Here is a 9,254-nt window from a genome sequence, read left to right on the forward strand (position 1 = left end):
AGTACTTGCCCTTAGGGTAACTATAGAGTTACTGGAGTAGTCTAAGTTACTTTCCACTATGACTAGCCTAGGCTACTATAGTAGTACAGCATAAAAATGATGCAGGTGATCACGTGAGAAAAAAATACTAAAAACATTTCTTTCGGTGCAGTGCGTAGATGTAGTTTTGAACACTACACTTGTCATCATAATTTGGGAAAATTACGAAAAAATTGAGCTACGTTGTGATTACTGTTACTAATAGGAAAGAATTTTCACCTCGATGAGTAGCTTCTCCGTGCATGGAAAGCATGTAAGGAATCCAACAACTTGATCCAGATTGGGACCGATAGATTTTAGTGCTAAGATCTTCACTGTGCGCATAGACTGGGTCAAGCTTGTGGGAATCATTTTCTAGAAGACGGTCGTAAATACATCAAGAAGAAATTTAAAAATGTGAATTTCAAGAAGACGGAGAAGAAGATGAGTGATGTACCTGAACGATTAAGGATCCAATAAAGAGTTCGGAGAATTTGGCACACGAGTACACCAACGCTTTCAATTTGAGCGCGTCAATGACCCTGATTTTTGTTGGACCTTCTAGATCCGATACAAGCAATCTCTCAAGGAAAGGCGCATTCTCAATGACCATAACGTGGAACAGCTGGAGTGATCTCTTCCCAATTGATGTCTTGTTGCGGGGCGAGCAAGACACATAAATCCATCGGAGATTCGTCGAGGTGATGTGGAGGCTAATGAACCCATGGATATGCTCAAGACGAAGGTACTCGAGCGCAGTACAGCTGTGGAGCAGGTGCTCCATAGCCTTCTTTGAGATGACAACATTGAAGAGGTCGAGCTGCTTGAGTTGAGGGAGAAGAAGGGCGGGCGCGGCATTAATCTGGGGAAGATAGCAGGAGCTGAAGCTGAAGCTGGCGCAGCGTTGGCGTGAGGCAGAGCACGGACGGCGGTAGAGAGCAACATCGTCCGGCTTCAAAGCTGAGCTCCTCGAGCTGATCTAGGGCGGGGGATAAGAACCACTCATCGAACTTGGGTTGGACCTTGTAGTTGGTACTGAACATGCGGATGTCAAGGCGTCTGGCTGGTCCAGGGTGCGATGAAAGGATCTTGGAGACTGCGGCCATGCGTTTGCAATCTCCGTCACAGAGGCAGCTGTCGACGGTGAGGTTGAGGGGGACGCAGCGCCAGAGGGGGCGCCACCGCCGGGAGAGCAGGGCGGTCCGCAAGGCAGATTTGGTGGGGAGGAGGCCGATGATGACGAGCAACATGTCATCGGGGAGGCTGTTGATGAAGTCCAAGCTCACCGGATGCGGTTTTGGCTCGAGCGGCCTCTGCTTGTTGGCTGCCTCGCCGTCCATCTCAACCGGCGGCGACGCCGGTGTACACGTGTGCTGGTGTGTGTTGTGTGCCGGGTGTGCGCGAGTGCGTCCTTCTGTGCATGCCGCTGCGCAGTGGTGAATTGTGCGCGAGTGCGTCCTTCGCACGGAAGAAGTTTGTCCTCAATGCGCCCTCAATTTACTAGCATGCGGGGTGCTACCCCGAGTGGTTTCAACTTTGTTTCCTTCACCGCGTGTCAGATGGGCCTCTAGTTTACTTATTTTCACCCATTGCCACATTGGCTAGCACACCAAGATACAGAACACAAGCTGACAACGCAGCATGTGGATTGGTTGACCGGTCAACTAAACAATATACAGAGCTATACGCTGACACAGTGAGCATATAATCCGTCGGTATAGAGAGTTCGAGTGAGAGGGGAGGCTCGTGAGAGATAGCAGAGAGAGAGAAAGAGCTACTCCCTCCGTTCGATAATGTAGTTACAACATTTTTTTAAAGTCAAACTTTTGAAACTTTGACCAAGTTTATAAAGAAATTACTTATATCGGCAATACCAAAGATAAATGATAGTATGAAGTAAGTACATGTTGTGATGAATCTAATGATCGTTCCAGATGTAAATGTTTTTCTCCACATATACCTAGTCAAACTTTTCTGACGTTTGGCTTTTCAAAACATCCATATGCTTATGGACGTGACAGAGTCCCTGACGAGAGAGAGAGAGAGAGAGATAGAGAGAGAGAGAGAGAGAGAGAGAGAGAGTGAAAAAAGTGTGTGTGCGTGTGTGAAAGAGACATGGACAACACATGATAAAACTGGAGAAAAAGCATGTGTGTCTTATGCAAACATATCACACATGCATCTTCGACAACGGAGGCAAGGTGAGGAGATAGTGTGTGGTTGTTTGGAACCGAGAGAGGAAGACCCCTATCACGTGGCCAAGAGGGGTCTGACAAACAAGGGAGAGAGGTCGAGAGAGACGTACGGAGAAAATGCAAACATGGGGAGGAGAGAGTGTATGTTTGTCATAGAGAGATCCCCTGGAGATCGTGATGGGACTACATGGGTGGGAGATCGAGTGACAAGGTGTGTGCGAGATAGAAGATGCCCCAAGAGATATCAAGATAGACGTATGGATGGAAGGAGACAATACGTGTGTTCATGATGGCTAGTAAGAGATAATCATACTTAGGAGGGGGGGGAGTGCTTGCGCCTATGGCCCTGTTTGGATACTCTAACTCAGTTAGAGGTTAGAGTTAGATTCTAACCCTGAACTAACTCTAAGTAAAGAGGTGTTTGGATGGCAGGGTTAGATGGAGCGCGGATACGGCGAGGCACCTTCACGAGCAGTGCGAGAGGGAGGGAGGGAGAGGACGAGAAGCTTCGAGGAAGTGGGGAGGGATCTGCTGCGGGGAGAGCGAGAGAAAAAAGTGTTTATTAGTGGTCCCAAGAATAACTAACCCAAATAAGCACCTCTTGGATGGGTTAGTTTTTTTGGATGGGTTAGATGCATCTAACCCAAACTAACCCTCCTGTTTGGATCTTTTTGGGTTAATTGAGTCCAAACTAACCCAAACTAACTCTAACCCATGGATCCAAATAGAGCCTATGATGGAGTGAGGGATTATATGGTACTTAGGGGGCTGCGTGTCACATGGAGAGAGAACAAGGGCGGAGAGTGTTGGATGGGTCTATATGTATAGCGCGAGCGAGACATGTGTATGTGTGAACCAGGGAGATATAAGGCCCGTTTGGCTTGCGTCGTGAGCATCTTTTGCGTGGCCTAGGGTTGTGGCTGGATTTCATGCACGCTTGTTTGGTTGCTACCCTGTGAAAAAGAAAGCCTGCCTGGGCTGGGTTCCCTTGCACTTTAATTAGCCTGGCTGAACTCCAGACACTGCAAGTAGCCTAGCCCAAGCGACCGATTTCGAACGCCTGGCCGTGCCTGGTCATGCGGCCACGAGGCTAACAGCAACATGGATGGATATTAGCATTAAATAATTGATGCATAGATTGATTGATGGGACGTTGATGCTTTGCCTGGCCCAGGCATGAACCAAACGCTTCAGCACCACACAAGCCTGACCAGGCAGAAATATTTTACATCTCACGTCCACACCAGGCAGTACCGACCATCAAGGCATGAGGGTCAGGTCACGAACCAAACTGACCAATAAAGTTTGAGAGAGATTGAGGAGCCCCGATAAGGCTGAGTGGTGCGTCAGATAGCTGAGAGGGGGAAAGAGATATTCCATCCGCTCGATAATGCAGTGCATGTAAATTTTTTAGAAGTCCAACTTTGGTAACTTTGATCAGGTTTATGCAAATGTTATTTATATCTACAATACCAAAGATACATCATACAAAACTACATCTCATGGTGAATCTAATGGTATATGTTTGCCGTACTAGATGTAATTCTTTTTCTCCATGTACATGGTCAAACTTTGTGATGTTTGACTTTTCAATAAATCTATGTGCTATGGACGGAGGTGAGTGCCTCAGTCGAGACAGATCAAGTGCGTGTGAAGGAGAATGAGTAAGTGTGCAAAAATAGTATGTGTGTGAAAGAGAAAGTGACAACAAACGATAAATTAGAGAGAGTGTGTGTTTTTTCATTTCTTATGCGAACATATCACGCATGCATCTCCGAGATGGAAAAGCGAGGCGAGGAGATACACGAAGATAGCTAGTGTGTGATTGTTTGCAACGGAGAGAGACACCCCTGTAGCACATGTCCAATAGAGGTCTGGCCAACAAGGAAAAAAGGTCGAGAGGGACACATGGATGGCATGGACGCATGGGGAGGGAGAGAGGGTGTGTTTGTGATAGAGAGATCCCCTCGAGATCGTGAGGGGACTATATGGGTGGGAGATCGAAGGAGTGCGTGCGCGATATAAAGATGCCCCGAGAGAAATCGAGATAGACCATGCACATGTTTGTGATGGATACTAAGATTAGCTAGTCATATACATATAGGGGGGACTGCGTGTGCCTATAATTGAGTGAGAGACCATCATACTTGGCTAGCTGGGCATGAGATTGTGTGTGTGTGTGCGTGTGAGATGGAGAGAGAACGATGGAGAGAGATAGAGTTTTAGATGGGCCTATCGAGTGCGAGTGAGATATGCATGTGTATGTGTGACCCAGGTGGATGGAGAATTTGAGAGAGGGGGGAAGAGCTCCGAGACGACATAGTGGTGCGTGAGAGAGTTAAGGGCAAAGAGTCAAGGAATTTGTGTGCATACGATGAGTGCACCCAAGATATCTAGCTTGGACTAGCTAGAGTATCATACATAGTGTGCGAGAGAGACCTATAGATGGTGTATATATGAATGCGGTCTAGAAAGACCCCCCACACACACACACACAGAGAGAGAGAGAAAGGGAGAGGGACCAACAAGGTTTTTGTGTCGGATGCGTGCGACAGAATTGAAGATTGTCGGCGAGAGAGTGAGAGAGAGAGAGAGAACAGGAGTCCGGGAGAGGGGGAGGTCGTATTTTATGCATCAAAGACTGATATAAACTTGCATTCAAATATTTAAATTGGAGACCATGTTGTCTGCAATCCACACATGAACGGATATATGCGTATATCAAACAAGTTCATTAATTTGACTTTCAACATGTTCATGGAGTACTATAATACTGTACAACATGCTACTCGATTGAGGTGTTCAATTTTGGATTTAGTTCACTATTTTGACCTACTGAACGAGCTAGTTCATTGAATCGAGATATTTCATTTTGGGTTTGATTCGCGTTTTTGAGTGGGTCAACTATTTGTCATATAGTAAATCGCTAGCAACGAGCATGTAAAAACACATTACTCCCGAGCATCATCTCTCCATCTAAAAAAGAAGTGGCAAGCTAATATTTCAAAATTTGATTCGAATCGACTTGGTAAGGTAGATGTGGATGCTCGTTCTCCCAAAATTTGAACGAACCGTTAAACATCCTATCTGCTCGGTGGAATTCGCCCGAGCAAATAAATGGGAGACGCGAAATTACCGTCCTATGTGAGACACACATCAATTGGCCCGTTGTACATCGAGGGTAGGTTCGTAACTTCATCCAAGCGCGCCTTCTCCTCGGCCGAAATGACATGTGCCGAATAATTCATAAACCATGGTCGGCAAAACACGCTCTCCTCGCCCAAAATAGCTCGTGCCCACTATTTCAAAACACGCTCTCCTCGCCCGAATTCGCTCGCACCCACTATAGTTCAAAACACGCCCTCCTCGCTCAAAATCGCTCCCGCCCACTATTTGGGGAGAAGCAAAGTTACTCTACTATCCCCGACCCTCAGTACACAGACCCAAGCCGAGAAGCCTATAGGCAAGGGTAGAACTGTAACTCCCCCTCACATTTCAGACAAATGCGTCCGTAAGACATGGTTCCACTCCCCTCCCAATCCCCCCCCCCCGCCCCCATTCATACCTCGTGGGCGCCAAATCAACTTCTCCCCGGGAAGCTCCCTTGTCCCGAGCCATGAAACGTCAGCCCCACCTCCATGGCGCCCCCACCGCACCAATTTCACAGCCGCCCTCCTCCCTAATGCCGGAGACGCTGTCCAATTGCCGTTGTGCACTGGGCCATGTGCCTCTTACTCCATGCTGCTGGTGCTGCCTCGATGACGGCCGCGTGAACCGTACCGGAGCCGATTCACCCCCGCAGTTGTTCACGTCGCCGGAGCAGCTCCAACTTCGGATCCATCCAGGGTCCTGGCGCTGCTTCCGTGTAGCCGTCGACCGTTGCGACATCGCTCTTTCCCTGCCGTCGGTCACCACCGCAACCGCGCCGGCCTCACCGACTTGGCAGCTGGAGCTGCCTACTTCACCATGCCGCCAGATAGGTCGCACCCTCATCTGAAATCACTTTATTTAGGTGTCAGTTGTCTGAATTTTTATTCTGGGCCAATCGATTCCCAATGGGAAGCAGCACCCCTCGAGGCGGCGGAGCTCCTAGGCTGCCGATTGGCTGGTGTCTAACGTAAGGGTGCGGGGCCGCAAGTTCGCCGCGGAAGCAACGCTTAGATGACTATCTTTTAGAGATGCGTGGGTTGAAGGTACTGCTGTCGCCGGATCTGGGTGACGGGGAGTCTTTGTGGATTGGCCCGGGGGCGGCGCAACCACGGCAGTGCGGTGGGACGGGGAGCGGAGTTTTGGACGGGGCCACGGACGGCGGAGGCAAGCTGCTCTGCCGTTGGTCGCTCGCTCTTCGGGGAAGATTCCGAACAGTGTCAGTCGGGAGGCACAAAACGGCCATCAAGCCATCCGGCGTAGATCGGACAGTACCAAAATAAAATAAAATCGTGTGACCCCAATTTAGTCTTCAGTCAACAGACATGTGACCACTCTCGTACCTTGCTGTTGATCTCTTAGTGTATTTCTTCGGATCAAAGAGATATGTCGTTCTTAACTTTATGCGTTATCTGCATCTTCAGACACACCGTCTTCCGACTCACCGCAGCTGCTCCAACAAGGGAAGCATACACCAGAAGGGAGCTACAGTCCCCACATAACAGTTCCCTGCATCGAATGCGCGTGCCCGACTTGGACAGCCACAACAACTGGAGGGCCATCGACAAGTCAGCACATGATGCTCACTCCTATGAATGGCAGCCAGATAGGTTGTACCTCATCTTGCTTGTGTGCAGCATTTATGGCTTTGTTATTCATCTAAGCACGGAAAATAGATCATCACATTTCACTATATATTCATGCTGATCTCTTACGGGTCTTGTTCAGGAGTTCAAGATGTTCCATAGTTCAGCTAAGATACTTGTTCTTTAGGTAACGCTGTTCCATAGTTATCATCCATCAGCCAGTGCTATCCCACAGGCTGGTGATTATAGTATTATACCACTTCTAGTATTACCTATGTTGTTCTTTAATACTTTTGTGTGCCATCTAGTTAATCTCGAGTACAAACGATACATATTCTGTAGCTTTCATCTGTGTTCTCCCTTTAGTTTATGAGACCTGTTGCCGCTAGTTAACCCCAGTCCTACTATTTATGTCGTCTCCTACAGGCACTCATTTACATAAATCTAACTACTAGTTGTCTTCCATGCATGTCAGATATAATTGCACACACTGATATATCCACAAGAACCTCACGGAGCAATGTAAAGGCCAATAAACTTGATGTCAATGATACCCAATATGATGGAACATGTAAAGGCAGTTCTTCAGAAGACTTGCAGAAAGATGATGAATCCTCTTCACCCCACAAGGTCCTTGCTCTAACTTGGCCAGTGATATGCGTACAACATGCATATAATGTCCTGGAGTGTATCTACTCTGTTGCAATGCCATGTGCTTAGCATGCTGATCATGCATGTAAATATGTCATGCCTTCCTGTTTTTCAGTACCTATTCCATTCATGATAACATGTTTTCAAATTCAAGTACTGTCATTCTACTCTATCGCAATGCCATCTTCTTAATTTGGACATCATGCTTCTGAATATCTTATGCATTGTTATTCATCAGTATGTACTTCATCTGTCTGCCATACCATGTTTTTTTACATTGAAATGTTGTTCTAGTGCTCTGTTGCAATGCCATCTTATTTTCCCAATCATACACGTGTATGTTGCCTTGGTTATTTCTGTACGTATTCCGCTAGCATATAGTTTTACATTCAACTAGTTTTTTTCTGCTGTGTTATCCTGTCGTATCCCTACCTCTTACACCATACTCCCTTCACCCGGATTACATGTTGCCGAAATGGATAAAAAAGGATGTATCTAGAACTGAAATATGCTTAGACCCATCCATTTTTTTCCGGATGGAGGGAATAGATGTCAGTATGTCATGCCTTTCTATTCTTCAGTACCTATTCCATCTCTCTGCTGTCGCATGTTTTATAATTAAAGCACCATTCTTCTATACAAGGCATGCAAGGGGAAGACGACTATGTTAGAATCTGAAGGGTTACAAATAAGGCCTTTGCAAAAGATCCAAATGCCAGGAGATAATAAACCAACTCCAGTTTTATAAATACTTCTCCAGCACAGAGAAACCCAACTCCTACTGATAATAAGTAGATTCCAGTGGCCAAAGAACTAGTCCGCTCCAGTTGAGAAAAAATATGTCAACTCAATTCTAAGAAGCGTGTGCGTATCCTTGCATCATGAAATTTTATAGCATGCTACTCATATTTTCTACATGTTTCTTACCCATCTCTCTTTTAGAAAATAAGCTTAACAGATAGAAGAATTTCTGCAATGGTATCATTTATGAGGAAAGATTCTTGCAGGAATTCTCTATGCTCCAATGTAGATGTAAGTACCTGTTGTATATCACTATATTTTTACATCAGAATGTATTTTGTTAATCGGCGTGAATCCAACCTTTATCTGATCTATATTTAGTTGTAGCAAAATGTATGATTAAAGGCCACAATGTTGATTTTTGTAAGGAAAACTGCCTGGTAGTTTTGCATCCTGAGCTGCATGAGTGTACTATCTCATATGAGTGGGTTTGAATACTTTGGTTCTGCAGTGGGTTTTTCAGTGTTTTTTTACTGTGTTGTCCTGTCGTATCCCTAGCTCTTACATCATACTCCCTCCGTCCGGATTAAATGTCGCAGAAATGGATAAAATTGGATGTATCTAGAACTGAAATACGCCTAGACCCGTCCATTTATTTCCGGATGGAGGGAATACATGTCAATATGTCATGCCTTTCTATTCTTCGGTACCTATTCCATCTCTGCTGTAGCATATTTTATAACTGAATCACCATTCTTCTATATAAGGCATGCAAGGGGAAGATGGCTCTGTTAGAATCTAAAGGGTTACAAACCAGGTCTTTGCAAAAGATCCAAACGCCAGGAGATAATAAACCAACTCCATTTTTCATAGATACTGCTCCAGCACAGAGAAACCCAACTCCCACTGATAATAA

The sequence above is a fragment of the Triticum aestivum genome, chromosome 6B (genome assembly GCF_018294505.1).
Source record: "Triticum aestivum cultivar Chinese Spring chromosome 6B, IWGSC CS RefSeq v2.1, whole genome shotgun sequence".
In the NCBI taxonomy this organism is placed as follows: Eukaryota; Viridiplantae; Streptophyta; class Magnoliopsida; order Poales; family Poaceae; genus Triticum; species Triticum aestivum.